Raw genomic sequence first — 15,182 nt, 5'->3', positions numbered from 1 at the left:
TGTTGCGCTGCCTTTGGCCCCATTCGCACATCGGTCCGCAACTTAGACATCACCTCGGTGCCATCCGGATCTTGGCATCTCAGCGCCTTGTGGTGTCAGTCAGAAAATATTGTTGCGCTGCCTTTGGCCCCATTCGCACATCAGTCCGCTACTGACACCATCTCACAGGCCAACAGGGCGCCCCACGCCGACTTTTACCATTGTAGGATGGCCACACCAGTGCCACAACTTGCTAGACACCACCTCGGTGCCATCTGGAACTTGGCATCTCAGCGCCTTGTGGTGTCTTCAATTCAGAATATATTGTTGCGCTGCCTTTGGCCCCATTCGCACATCGGTCCGCTACTGACGCCATCTCACAGGCCAACGGGGCGCCCCACGCCGACTATCAGCATTGTAGGATAGCCACACCAGTACAGCAACTTGCTAGACATCACCTCGGTGCCATCCGGATCTCGGCGCCCCACTGCAGATGAAGTGCCTCTCAACTATGAAACCACCACGGTGACATCCGGATCTTGGCGCGTTGTGCTGCCTTTGGCCTATTCGCACATCGGTCCGCTACTGACGCCATCTCACAGGCTAATGGGGCGACCCACGCCGAGTTTCAGCATTGTAGGATGACCACACCAGTACAGCAACTTGCTAGACATCACCTCGGTGTCTTCCGAATCTTGGCATCTCAACACCTACTGGTATCTTCCATACAGAAAATATTGTTACGCTGCCTTTGGCCCCATTCGCACATCGGTCCGCAACTTAGACATCACCTCGGTGCCATCCGGATCTTGGCATCTCAGCGCCTTGTGGTGTATTCTCTTCAGAAAATATTGTTGCGCTGCCTTTGGCCCCATTCGCACATCGGTCCGCAACTTAGACATCACCTCGGTGCCATCCGGATCTTGGCATCTCAGCGCCTTGTGGTGTCTTCTACTCCGAAAATATTGTAGAAAATATTGTTGCGCTGCCTTTGGCCCCATTCGCACATCAGTCCGCTACTGACACCATCTCACAGGCCAACAGGGCGCCCCACGCCGACTTTTACCATTGTAGGATGGCCACACCAGTGCCACAACTTGCTAGACACCACCTCGGTGCCATCCGGATCTTGGCATCTCAGCGCCTTGTGGTGTCTTCAAATCAGAAAATATTGTTGCGCTGCCTTTGGCCCCATTCGCACATCGGTCCGCTACTGACGCCATCTCACAGGCCAACGGGGCGCCCCACGCCGACTTTCAACATTGTAGGATGGCCACAGAAGTGCGACAACTTACTAGACACCACCTCGGTGCCATCCGGATCTTGGCGCGTTGTGCTGCCTTCGGCCTATTCGCACATCGGTCCGCTACTGACGCAAACTCACAGGCCAACGGGGCGCCCCACGCCGACTTTCAGCATTGTAGGATGGCCACACCAGTGTGGCAACTTGCTACACACCACCTCGGTGCCATCCGGATCTTGTCATCTCAGCGCCTAGTGGTGTCTTCCATCCCGAAATATTGTTGCGCTGCCTTCGGCCCCATTCACACATCGGTCCGCTACTGACGCCATCTCACAGGCTAACGGGGCGCCCCACGCCGACTTTCAGCATTGTAGGATGGCCACACCAGTGCGGCAACTTACTAGACACCACCTCGGTGCGATCCGGATCTTGGCGCGTTGTGCTGCCTTCGGCCTATTCGCACATCGGTCCGCTACTGACGCAAACTCACAGGCCAACGGGGTGCCCCACGCCGACTTTCAGCATTGTTGGATGGCCACACCAGTGCGGCAACTTACTAGACACCACCTCGGTGCCATCCGGATCTTGGCGCGTTGTGCTGCCTTCGGCCTATTCGCACATCGGTCCGCTACTGACGCAAACTCACAGGCCAACGGGGCGCCCCACGCCGACTTTCAGCATTGTAGGATGGCCACACCAGTGCACCTTACTAGACACCACCTCGGTGCCATCCGGATCTTGGCGCGTAGTGAAGCTGCAGCAGCTGCAAATAAGCTTCAGACAGTGTTACAACCGCTGCTCAGAACTCTCAACTATGACACCACCTCGGTGCCATCCGGATCTTGGCGCGTTGTATTGCCTTCGGCCTATTCGCACATCGGTCCGCTACTGACGCCGCCTCACGTGCCAACGTATTTTCTCCGCATTTTATACCCTATGCCGCATAACAGGTCATGTGACTTGTTTATAAAACTTTTCATTGGTTTATTTTACTTTTGGTTTCCTAATGATGGAAGGCTTGATCATATGACCTAAAAACAACACTTTTCATTGGATGAAAACTTTTTTTTTCCCCAAACGATGAAAGCCCCACCTTGTTTCTGGATGTTTCAGACTGAAGCTGGCGTCAGCATGAGAGCACCACCATCTCGTAGCTCAGTCGTGGTCATTCCGCGAGCAATCATGGCAGCCGCTCCCCACCAGAAGCCTGCAGGAGTCGGGGCCCCCAAAACTTTTGATGAATTCTCAAGGCGGAGGGGATGCTTTCGAGAATGGGGTCCAAGACCTAGCAGACAAGCGTCCGATTTCCAAGGTGTCCCAGGGCCATTTCAGTGGACCAGGCCCAAAAAGGAAACAGCCTGCCGCCATTTTGAGAGTCCTGTGACAGCCGCCTATCGCTGCACCGCAAGAGTGGGCGCAACTCAGCTGAATTGCGGCTTTTGACACAGTGGACCAAAAACGGACGGAATGGCAACTGAAACGGTAAAGGGGCGCCCCACTACAGCAGACGAGCCTCCACCTGGGGAGGCCCGTTCACGCCGCCTCCCCCGGGGCGCCCCACGCCGTTATTCGGAGCAGCATTGTAGGATACCAAAACCAGTGCGGCAACTTACTGGACATCACCTTGGTGCCATCGTTCTGCTGCCTTGGAACTATTCGCACAACAGTTTGCTACTGATGACCCACCCCCCGCGACGCCCCACGCCGTTATTTGCTGGGTGGCAACTTACTAGACATCACTTTCGTGTCATCTAGATTTCAGCGCGTTCTGCTGCCTTGGAACTATTCGCACAACAGTTTGCTACTGATGACCCACCCCCCGCGACGCCCCACGCCGGAAATCTGGACGTTGTGCTGCGTTGGGACTATTCGCACAGCCGACCGCTACTTCGTTGTTTTTCCCTAAAAATGTTTATATGTTATTACTATTTCTGTTTTCTTGTATATATTTATAAATTATTAAAGTTTTATAATCTTACTACTTTGTCGGAGTGCTATATATTTTTAATGTGACACATAATTGTAAAAACTTTGATGTACAAAGAGTCATCCCTGGAATCTTCCGCTTCAGGCTCGGTCCCCTCCCCAATCACAATACAGGATGGTTTTCAGATAATAGCAACGCTTCTGCTGTGACGGATCTCATCGAGTGTGGGCCTTGATCTACTATAACTCCTTTGAAGAGGGGTGATTCTTTACAGCTGTGGCCATAAACTACATCTGCAGGGCTAGCTGATACCCTAGGACCAGCCTGGACAATCGGACACAGAGGAAAAGGAGTGTCAGAGGGTGCGGTAGTGAATAGGGCGAAAGGGAGGTGTCGGGCGGGCACAGGGTGTGATTCTCAGGGAAGAGCAGCGCAGATGGGGGGAGGTTTATTACCCATGCATTAGACAGAGAGCGGGGGTGACCACTGCCTGGGGGAGATGCTTGCGAGGGTGGGGAGCCATGCTAAGGATCGACAGCGTGCACAGAGTGGGTCTGGTCAAGGCATCTAAAATGGCTGCCGTGCACGACAAAAGTGTGGCATTTGAAAAAAGACAAGATGGCGCAGACAATGTTTTTCAACACTTCCTGATTTCCTTCGAATCGAACGTTAACAGACGTTGGGGCATATTACCAAAGTTAAGCGATATTTATCCCTAACGATGCTTAGCAACGATTTTTTTACCGTCAGAAATTATCGCAGATAAACCTTGCTATTATCAAGGTTTATCGCAAATACGATAAAAAACGACCGCAATGCATTAATATCGCTGAAAACTCAGCGATATTCATGCATTACCGAGCTAATGCTCTTAGCCATGTTATCCACCTCCCATTGGATAACATGGCTAAGAACTGCTCAGGGCAGGTGGTAGCTTTTGGAGATATTCGCGCTTATCTCGAATATTTCCAAAAGTTGATAATAGGAGATAGCGATGTTAGCGACTGTTTCCAGTCGCTAACATCTTGGCATGCCCACTTTGCATGTCATTAGTGATAAATATCACTCACATGCAAAGTGGGGCCCAAGATGGTCGCTATCTTCTACTAGCCGTCGCTAACTGGTGTTAGCAACAGCTAGGTAATACACATATAATTTTATCTCCGCGAAGCGGAGCGCTGTTACAGATATATATCTTGTTTTTGAACGTTAATTTCTCAAAATGCACTGAAGCACATATATTGAGACCTAGCAAAGGCACATCGGGCTACCAGTCCCTACAATTTTGCCAAGTTTCGTGCAAATCCATTCAGCTGTTCGATCCTACCGAGAGACAAGATGGCGGCCGCTACGGACTGTTTGGAATGTTTACAGACACCGGAGAGCCAATCAGCTTCGCTTCGCAAAGCTCCGTAACGCGAAAAGTACGCGAAGCGGTGCGCTGTTACAGATATATATCTTTTTTTGAACGTTAATTTCTCAAAATCCACTGGAGCACATATATTGAGATCTAGCAAAGGCACATCGGGCTACCAGTCCCTACAATTTTGCCAAGTTTCATGCAAATCCATTCAGCTGTTCGATTATTATTATTTTTCTTTTTTTTTTGCCCCGCGGGGCCCTTTTAAAACCTCCACATCAAACCTAAACGGTCAGGGAGGATCTACTATGCCCCCTTATGGTCATTTGCCCCTTCGGTTTGGCCTCCGCTTGTCTCTCGATCCTACCGAGAGACAAGATGGCGGCCGCTACGGACTGTTTGGAATGTTTACAGACGCCGGAGAACCAATCAGCTTCGCTTCACAAAGCTCCGTTGCGCGAAAAGTACGCGTCCTGGAGCGCTGCCCGGTCCGCTGTTACAGATATATATATTTTTTTAAACGTTAATTTCTCAAAATCCACTGTAGCACATATATTGAGACCTACAAAAGGCACATCGGGCTACCAGTCCCTACAATTTTGCCAAGTTTCGTGCAAATCCATTCAGCCGTTCGGGCTAAAAGTGAGGCCAACCGCCCTATGGAAAACTCAATGTTAAAAACACGTTTTGGGACCCCCCTTTTTTCTCGGCCCCCCTTGACGAACCCCCCCAAATTTTCAAGGGCTACTCAGAAACAAAATGTGCCATTTTCCTGAAAATTTCAGCCAATTCCGTCCACAAACGCCAAAGTTATTAGACATAGAATTTTCAAAAATCCCATAGAGAAAAAATCCTAACTATATATACCTACTGGCGACCGCCAGTAGGTAACATATATATATATATATATATATATATATATATATATATATATGTATATATATATATATATATATATATATATATATATATATATATATATATAATGAATATAAAAATCTAAACCTCACCAACTGAAAACCTGAAACAATAAGCTTAATAATAATGTCAACACATAAAATACAAAATTCAAAATAGCAATTACATAAAACCTACATAAATGATAGAACATAAAATTTTCCCCCAAAACAAATAAGTTACATATGACTTACTGTTCTAAAGCAGCAGATCACCCTCCGAATCCACATAGTCAAAAAGTATTTTCCACCAAAACCTGGAAAAATATTTTCTGAAAAACCAAATAAAAAATGTAAAAATAAAAGAAATCCAATTGAGATCCATTAAAGCAATCCAAAGTATCTCGGAACTATAACAATAAAAGACATTTTCAGAAAAGAAATGTTCCTGGAAACTCCCCAAAAAAGCAGATCAAACTATTGGTGTATTAACCCCTCCCATGCTCTTTACGGAACCGTTCCGTCACGAGCCTCGGGTGGGCTGTGCTGGTGACGGAATGGTTCCGTCACGGCCCGCTCGCCGCGCCTGCGTGGCGCGAATTCCGCGCCTGCGCTGACGTTCTAATGGGCGGGCGGGTCCGTGACGGAACCGTTCCGTCACAAGCACAGCTCACCCGAGGGCCGTGACGGAGCGGTTCCGTCACGAGCACAGGACCGCCGCGCGGCCCCGCCTCCCCCTTAGCGCTGCGGCGGAATAGCCGCCGCAGCGAAGGGGTTAAGGATTAAAAGATTTCCTTTAAAAAATGCCAAATAGCCATAGGACACAATGTTTGTAAAGCAAAACCACCAAAAACAGTAGAATCAGAAAGTACATATACATTACACTTAATCATCAAAAATCAAGTAACATGAAATAATATAACATAGTACAGTGACACATTATTAAAACACTGTACGAAGACCTAAACCAAAACACTAGTAAAAAAACACTACAATTACTTAAACTAAATGCACTAAAAACTGAAAACAGCACTATAACTAACATCTAAGCCACCCACCATTCATCCTCCCTACCCTCAAACCCTAAACAAAACCGAACAGCAGGACCTTCCAGTGACCTAGATCCTGGACAATTGACTAAATGACACAAATAGGCTACACAATAGAAGGTAGCAGTAATAAAAACATTGTTGATAAATGATTGTAAAAAAAGACTGTATCCCCTTAGAAATGAATAGGAAAATAAGTTACAGATGTTCAAAAATGTGTTTTCTAAAATTGTTTTACATTTTGTTTTAAGTCATTAAACATAAAACATGTTAGAAAATGCTGTTAAAAAAATTGTGAAGTATAAATTAAATGATAGTATTAAAAGATAAAATGATTTATTATATACTAAAAAAGCTATGTAAAAATTCTGGGGGTCATTACAATGGTGAACAGATTTAAGTCCATCCGCCATCATCACGGGGATTAGGACCAGCCACCTACATGGCAGTGGTACCGCAAGTGCAATTACAATGTGACCGCCACTATTGCGGCGGGTGCTGCTTGCTGCAGCACCCGCTGCAATGGTAAAAATGCAAGTTTTGCATTTCCCTGCACTACATGGCAGGCACCACGCAGAGCCTGCTGCATGGTGCAGGGACATGTTGAGGGTCACCATAGATGCCCCCCAGGTGCAAAACTGGAGTGCCCCTGCTTAAGGGGGGCCCACTATGGGTTCCAAAGTACATCCCTGCCAGCCTGTGAATGGTGGTTGAACTGCCATACAAAGGCTGGCGGGTATGCAGCATCCTAAACTGGCGGACGGTGCCTGCTAGGCACTGCCACCATTTTGTGGATTAAGGGTGGGTTGCTCATGTAGTACTAGTGCTTCCTGTCCGCCAGCAATCCGCCTGCCATCCTTATCTGGCGGGCAGAGAATGGCGCACGATGGCGATGAATCTGCCACCTGCAGACTGCCGTTGGCAGATTCACCACTATTCAAATGATCTTCATGTTATTAATATGTATACAAAACAACTGAATTAATGTAAAAAAAAGTTACTTCAAAAAACTCTTCAAAACGTACAACAATATTATTAACAATGTATTAAAATTGTTTTATCAATATATTTTTTTAATAACTATAACTATATATGTTAAAAAATGTAAAATATACATTAAGGAAACTTAAAAAAAATAAAGGAAAATTGAAAAATGTGTTACATATCTGTATTCTATGAAAAGATGTGAATAATAATGTTATTTATTACAAATATACAACAAACTACTATTTTAATTATCTTTCTAAACATCAATACTGCTAATTCAACTCAATTCAATTAGACTTCATTTGGTTAGATGATAACCATAAACTCACAAATAAAAATTTGCGCAGTAAATAAATACAATGCACAAAAACCATAAACTCCTACATTTCATAAAATGGATAAGATACATACACACACATTAAAAATAACATGAGAAAACAGATAAAAGTTGCAACATCAACAGGACCAGACGCGCATGGTTAAAATTCAGAGCTCTCAATAAAGGCTTAAGATATCGACAGAATAAAGTAAAGGGAAGGGTGTCCTCAGGAGCCTGAGAGTTGCATCCCCAGAGACCCAAAGTGCCCGGGATACTCCAGCTCTCTTTAGAAAGGCTAGAAGATGGTGTATCATATTGAGTCTCAGGGCCTTATTTTGACTTTGGTGGTCTTGGAGCAGGCGCAATGCCACTGCCCTGCTCCAAGACCGCTAAAATAGACTGCCTGCCAGAGTACGCCTTTTAAATCTCTGGCAGGTAGTTCCTTGGCAGTCCCACAGTGGGGCCTTTGAAATAGGCACTACAACAAGAGCATCAAAGGCAGTTTCTGTAGGGCATTGACTCTGTAGTCCATGCCATGCAGGAACTGGGGTCCATGCATAGAAGGGGGCACAAAATGTGCCCCCCTGCATGCACCATATGGTGCAAGGGCTCTTTATTTCCTCACCGCCAAACTTTTCATAGAAGGCTCCCAGTCATAAAAACTGTAGCAGTGAGGAAATTAGTAATATGCTTGGTGGTGTAACAGTGGCACCACCAGCATACTTCTAGCCTCACACCACTGCAAGACTGCCAGGGATTGTGGATCCCTGGCAGCAGCAGTGGTTCTGTGGCAGTCCGACCACCATAGTCAGAATATGACAGGTGGATCGCTTTTTGGCTGTCCATGAACCGCCACCACGACTAGGACTAGTCCAATGGACCGATGTAGTCATGATAAGGCACTAAATCTGGCCAATAAAAATGTTACCCTGACATTCTCAAAACTGCTGTATTGGAAGGTAGTTGTGTTGGGCAAAGGCAGTTTATATCTTGCCTTTATAGATCTCAAAACAGCTTTTGACCTAGTCCCCAGGGACTTACTTTGACAGGTCCTCCAGAACATGGGAATACCCTTGGAAATTCTAGAACTGCTGGTCAGGTTACATGAGGACAACTTTGCTTGTGCCAGATGGGAAAATTAGGGGCAAACCACCGAGCCATTTAAGATCCGGAGGGGGGTGCACCAAGGGTGTGTTTTGGCCCCACCCTTTTTCCCCTACATGTAAATCAAGTTGCCAACGTTTTGTGCTCCATTCCAGCCGACGCCCCCTCCCTAGCAAATCATAAAATAGCTTCATTATTGTTTGAAGATGACACCCTTTTGGTGTCTAAAACCCCTATGGGCCTTCAAAAGCTTTAAAATCACTTTAAGGCCTTTTGTGATTTGAGGGGTTTGTGCATCAATACTACCAAAACCAAGTTGATGATGTTTAACCCTCACAAATCCTTTAAAGGTAATCTGGTCATAGATAATGTCCCGCTCGAGAGGGTCAGTTCCTTTGAGTATCTAGGAATTAAGCTGTCTGAGGGAATGGCCTGGAAGAACCATCTAGAGAAGGCGTCCCTGAAATTTTCCCACCATACCAGGGCTTTGCAGCGTGAACACAGCCTTTCATACACCAAGCCCATAGCCCCAACCCTCAAATTGTATTGTTCTAAGGTAATGATTAGCGTGCTTTATGGGGCTGAGTTGTGGGGTGCACTTAAATCAAACATGCTTTCAACAGTGGAAAATAAGTTCCTTAAGTGCTTGGTATCACTTCCCGAATGCACCACTCTTCTCCCCTTGAAACTAGATTTGGGCATTAAGTCCATTACCGACCAAGCGAGCCTAAGCCTATTGCTCTTTTGCCATAGACTGGTCAGCATTCTTGATTTGGCTCCCTATGCTGCTGCCTTCAATGAAGTTTCTGCCTTGGACAAAAAACAAAAAATTGGGTGGATTAACATTTTGGCACCCTCTAGGCCTGCCAAAGGAGTTGGTTGGTCCTTTGCCTTCATTTTTTAAGGATCAAATAAAAACTCAGTACTGGGCATGGGTAGAGGAGAATAACTTCTTGAAAATACGTCACAGCACCTTAACTGATGTCTTCACTGACATAAAATCCATTAATCGGTTCGAAAGCTATTTCGATATCATTAAGATGCCGGCAGACAGGAAATTGTACACCCAGTTCAGACGTGGCAGTTTACCTATGAATGACTTCACCAACTCTTGGCTGAGAAACAACTCTCAGCCAAAGGGTTGTCCTTTCTGCTTACGTATCCAAGAAACTATAGGCCACGTCTTCTTTGTCTGTGCTGCTTATTTCAGACGAGAAGGAATTGGCTGGCCACTGTATGTAGACAACTTGGAACACACAGCCACAATGAAGCCATACGTATTTTAAAGTCAGATACAAGACCACTATTTGTCTGTGCAGTCGCGAAATTGTTAGGCCAGTTCTGGGCTATTAGAAGGAGATCTTTGTCTAATTCCCCGATTGGTATGGACTAAACATACTGAATCTATAATGATAAGTCAAGATGGGTGTGCCCTTAAATTTCAATCCTTTTATTGCGAGTTGATTTTATGGTAAATATTTTAAGTGTTTGTTCTTTTAATTGTCATTGCGACAAGGGTGTTATAATGGCTGATGATGTTTAGCTAGGCTGTACACCACAGTGATCGTGACGCAAATATTATTTGTTAGATTTGGGGGTCTCTAGTTGGCACAGGTAGGTACTTCTGACAAATAGGGACCCTTGCCTCTAGTCAGGATAAGGGGGTACACTCCTAAAATAACCCCTGCTCACCCCTTGGTAGCTTGGCATGAGCAGACAGGCTTATCTCAGAGGCAGTGTGTAAAGCATTTGTGAACAAATGCAGTGATCCAGTGACAACACTACAGATAGACACCACACAGTTGTATATTAAAAATAAGTATTCTTTATATAGACTTAACGCAAGACCACAAACGAAAAAAATCCACAATACTGTATTTAAAATGGTAGAATTGGCTTAGTTCTCTTTAGATCTTAAAATGCAACACTTTGAGTCAATGTACCTTAAGGTGCGACACGCAGGGCAACAAAAGTGTTGCAGGAAAGGTGATGCGGTAGTCCCTGGCACGCAAGGACAGTGATGCGTTGAAGATCGGATGCAAAGAAACAAAGATGGCATCTTCCTCTTGATGCGGCACGCTTCTCCAATGTTGCGAGATATCTCGACTTGATGCGTCAGCCGCAGCGGCGACACCCTTGTTCAGAGATGCGACGACAGTGGCTTTGGCGATGACGCTCTTCTCCCTCGATGCGAGACGCTTCCACTCAATGCGACAGCTGCAGCGGCGACACCCTTGTTCAGAGATGCAACAACAGCGGCTCCGACGGCAGCATGCTTCTCTGTGGATGCGAGGCGCTTCTGTGGTGCAATGCCTCAGCTACAGCGGCAACATCCTTGTTCAAAGATGCGACGCAGCAGCTGCGATGGCGACACGCTTCTTCAATGTTGCAAGACATTTCTTGTGATGGGGTGCAATGCGTCAGCTACAGCAGTTACACCCTTTTCAGAGATGCAATGGCAGCGGTTGCGAAGGCGAAACGCTTCTTCTTCGTGAGTCGCGCTTCCAGCTCCTTGCGACACGCAGTCCCTCAGAAGGCCCAAAACAGCAGCAGGCACTTCAAAAGAACTCTTGGGGAGCTGGTGGTTGTAGTCTGTTGTCCCTGAGACTTCAGTAGGAGGCAAGCTCTTCTCTCAAGCCCTTGGAGATCCTTACAAGTTGATGAAAGTACACTAAGTCCCATTCTCCTTTCTTTGGTAGCCGGCAACCACTGCATGTCAATTCCCCAAGCAGCACTTTAGCTCAGGGATAGTCTCTCCTCAGTTTCTTCTGGCTCCTCTCCTCAGCAAAGGTTTATTCTTGATGTCCAAAAGTGATCTAAAGTTCTGGGGTCTGGTCGCCCTTTTTATACGCAGTTTCTCTTTGTTCTCTGAAAGCAGAGAGACCTTTGCCTAGTCCAAACCAGTTCTGGTCAGTCCTGGAGCACTCTGCTTACATGACTCCTTCTTTCCTTTCCAAGTGCAGGGCAGAAACATCAGATGCCCCACAGGAGAGGGAGCCAGCATTGTGGAGGGAAGGCACAGCCCTGGAGCACTCTGTTGACAATAATCCTTCTCTCCTTTCACAGTGCAGGGCAGAGACATCAGACGCACCACAGGAGGTGGAGCCAGCATTGTGGAGGGAAGGCATAGCCCTATTCGGGTCCCAGGTACAACTCCTCCCTCCCATATAGATGCAGATCGCTCTGTTCACCACTGGGCTGACTCACCCTTTCTCCTGGAATCCCCCAGCCCCTGTCACTCAAACTCCAGACAAGGAATACACAACCTAGCAGAGGCAGACTTGGTTAGTTAGACAAGAAAATATCTACTTTCTAAAAGTGGTGTTTTCAAACACAGAATGTTAAAACCAACTTCACTAAAAGATGCATTTCATCATTCTGAGTACAGGCATAGTAAACTCAAATTGCTACCTAGTTCCCTGAGTCAGTTATGATTATAAAATGTAATAATCTAACTGCCCATTCTGGCCTATGGGGAATAGGTAGCCTTGCAATAGTGAAAAACGAAAATGGCTGTAATTCACTATTAGGACATGCCACACACACCAGGGCATGTCCTACCTTATACTTACGATGCACCCTGCCCCTGGGCCTGCCATAGGGGTGACTAATATGCAGAAAAGGGAAGGTATAGGGACTGGCAAGTGGGTGCAAGTGCCCAATCCACATGGCAGTACCAGACTGCACACAGGCTCTGCAATGGCAGACCTGAGACACACTTTTACAGGCTGCTTCTATGGGTGGCACAATCGGTGCTGCAAGCCCACTAGCAGCATTTGGTTTACAAGCCCTTGGCACACTCAGTGCACTGTACTAGGGTCTGACAGGTAAACCAAATCAGCCAATCAGGGAATCACTAATTCATACATCAATTTACAATAGGGAGAGCATATGCATTTTAGCACTGATCAGCAGTGGTAAAGTGCCCAGAGTCATAAAACCAACAAAAATAGGTGAGACAAAATAAAGGAGGAAGGCAAAAAGTTCAGGGATGACCCTGCAAAAAGGGCCACGTCCAACAATATTTATTAATGCACTAGCACTTTAGCCAGAGTCCCTGTAGGCCAAACCAGTAAATAGTGAGACTTGTCTAGGGTTGATCTTCTCCTGTGTCTATACAATGTAACACAAATATCTTATCTTTTAAGAGCTGGTATATGGAGTTTTTTACAGTACTCTTATTCTGAATAATAGCGCCTAGAACTCATGTGTTTGCATCTTTTATGGTTCTATAAACTGAAATAAAGATTTATTGACAAACAAATATGGTTCCATGCCAGGTACAGCTTTTAGCAGCAGAACGCCCCTTACCATAGGTTTCAAGATCACTAATTGTTCCTATTAAGTGCCCCTTGTTGAAAAGAAAGTGTGTTTGACCCCTTTTATTTCAGCACGACTCATGAATTCTGGGCTAGAAAAAAAGTCCTCTCCATAGGCAACTCAGGACGCACTTAGGTGGTCATTAGGATGGCGGACGCACTGGAGTCTGTCTGCCAACCTGGTGTAAACCGGGACCATCTGCCATGCATGTGGTGGTCCCGCACACCCGATCAGGATGCGACTGCCACCATGGCGGAGGGATCCTGCATTTTAACATTGCGGCGGGTACTGCTGATAGCAGCACCCGCCGCAATGTTAAAATGCCATGTTGTGCATTTCACTCCACTACGTTACAGGCACCACACGGTGCCTGCCACATAGTGCAGTGAAATGTAGGGGGATACCATGTGTACCCCCAGTGCACCCTCACCTACTCCCAACACAAGGGGAGCTTGCAACAGACCCCTGTCACAAATCCCCACCAGCCTTGACATGGCGGCGATGCCGGATGTAGCCAGCATCATGATTTGGTGGACGGTGCCTGCTAGGCACCACCACAATTTCTGGCTATATAGACAGTCCGCCAGGCAATCTGTCAGATTGCTTTTGGCGGACCCGTGGTGGACGGTCTTTGAGTCCCCCACGGTCTGTATGGTATTCCCTCCACCATCGTAATGTGGCGGGGGAAATCGCGGTACAATTGCGAAAGGACCCCCACCACATGGGTGACGGTGATGGGCCTTCCGCAATCCTAATCGGCTCCTTAATGTATCCAATCCATGGGATCTTCATAGCATGCGCCTTAGACAGTCAGTCTCTCAAAGTCCACTTATTTAACTGCAGTTTAATGGCTGAACATAATTTGATCCAACAGATTAGTGGACTCATTGCAGTTTTATCAATTAGATACTGCACTCCCAGTTCCTTGTGAACTGTAAATGCTGGGTTGCTTTGGGGAACCTGCAATTCCCGTCTCAAAAATGAGTTTTTGATCGACTGAATGCTATCAATTTTTGTGTCCCCCCACACTTCTCTTCCATAGAGCACCTTGGATACACACTTCACCAGTTCTTTTGCATCCACGGAGGCACTTCCCTTCAGGCAGCTTTCTCCACTTTGACTTCGCCCTCACCTCGCCGCACCCGCTTCGCGGGTGCCGCATCGCACAGGAGTGCGTGGGGCTCCGTTTCCTTCACTGCAAGGCGGCTTGGGCGTGAGGCTCGGCGGGGCTGCGAGCGTGCGGGGGACTCTATCTACCAGGAGCCCCTGCTAGACCGGGAACCAGCATTCGGTCCACGCTCCCTGCTGGCCCGCCCCCCGCCCACCTGAGTGCTCTAAAGGCGCCCTGCACCTGATTTTCCTGGGACACCAGTTCTTTTGCATCCACGGAGGCACTTCCCTTCAGGCAGCTTTCTCCACTTTGACTTCGCCCTCACCTCGCCGCACCCGCTTCGCGGGTGGCGCATCGCACAGGAGTGCGTGGGGCTCCGTTTCCTTCACTGCAAGGCGGCTTGGGCGTGAGGCTCGGCGGGGCTTCGAGCGTGCGGGGGACTCTATCTACCAGGAGCCCCTGCTAGACGGGGAACCAGCATCCGGTCCACTCTCCCTGCTGGCCCGCCCCCCGCCCACCTGAGTGCTCTAAAGGCGCCCTGCACCTGAGTTTCCTGGGACACCAGTTCTTTTGCATCCACGGAGGCACTTCCCTTCAGGCAGCTTTCTCCACTTTGACTTCGCCCTCATCTCGCCGCACCCGCTTCGCGGGTGCCGCATCGCACAGGAGTGCGTGGGGCTCCGTTTCCTTCACTGCAAGACGGCTTGGGCGTGAGGCTCGGCGGGGCTGCGAGCGTGCGGGGGACTCTATCTACCAGGAGCCCCTGCTAGACCGGGAACCAGCATCCGGTCCGCTCTCCCTGCTGGCCCGCCCCCCGCCCACCTGAGTGCTCTAAAGGCGCCCTGCACCTGAGTTTCCTGGGACACCAGTTCTTTTGCATCCACGGA

The sequence above is a fragment of the Lissotriton helveticus genome, chromosome 4_1 (genome assembly GCF_964261635.1).
Source record: "Lissotriton helveticus chromosome 4_1, aLisHel1.1, whole genome shotgun sequence".
Lineage (NCBI taxonomy): Eukaryota > Metazoa > Chordata > Amphibia > Caudata > Salamandridae > Lissotriton > Lissotriton helveticus.
The sequence above is the reverse complement of the archived record's forward strand: the minus strand, read 5'-3'. Positions refer to the sequence as shown.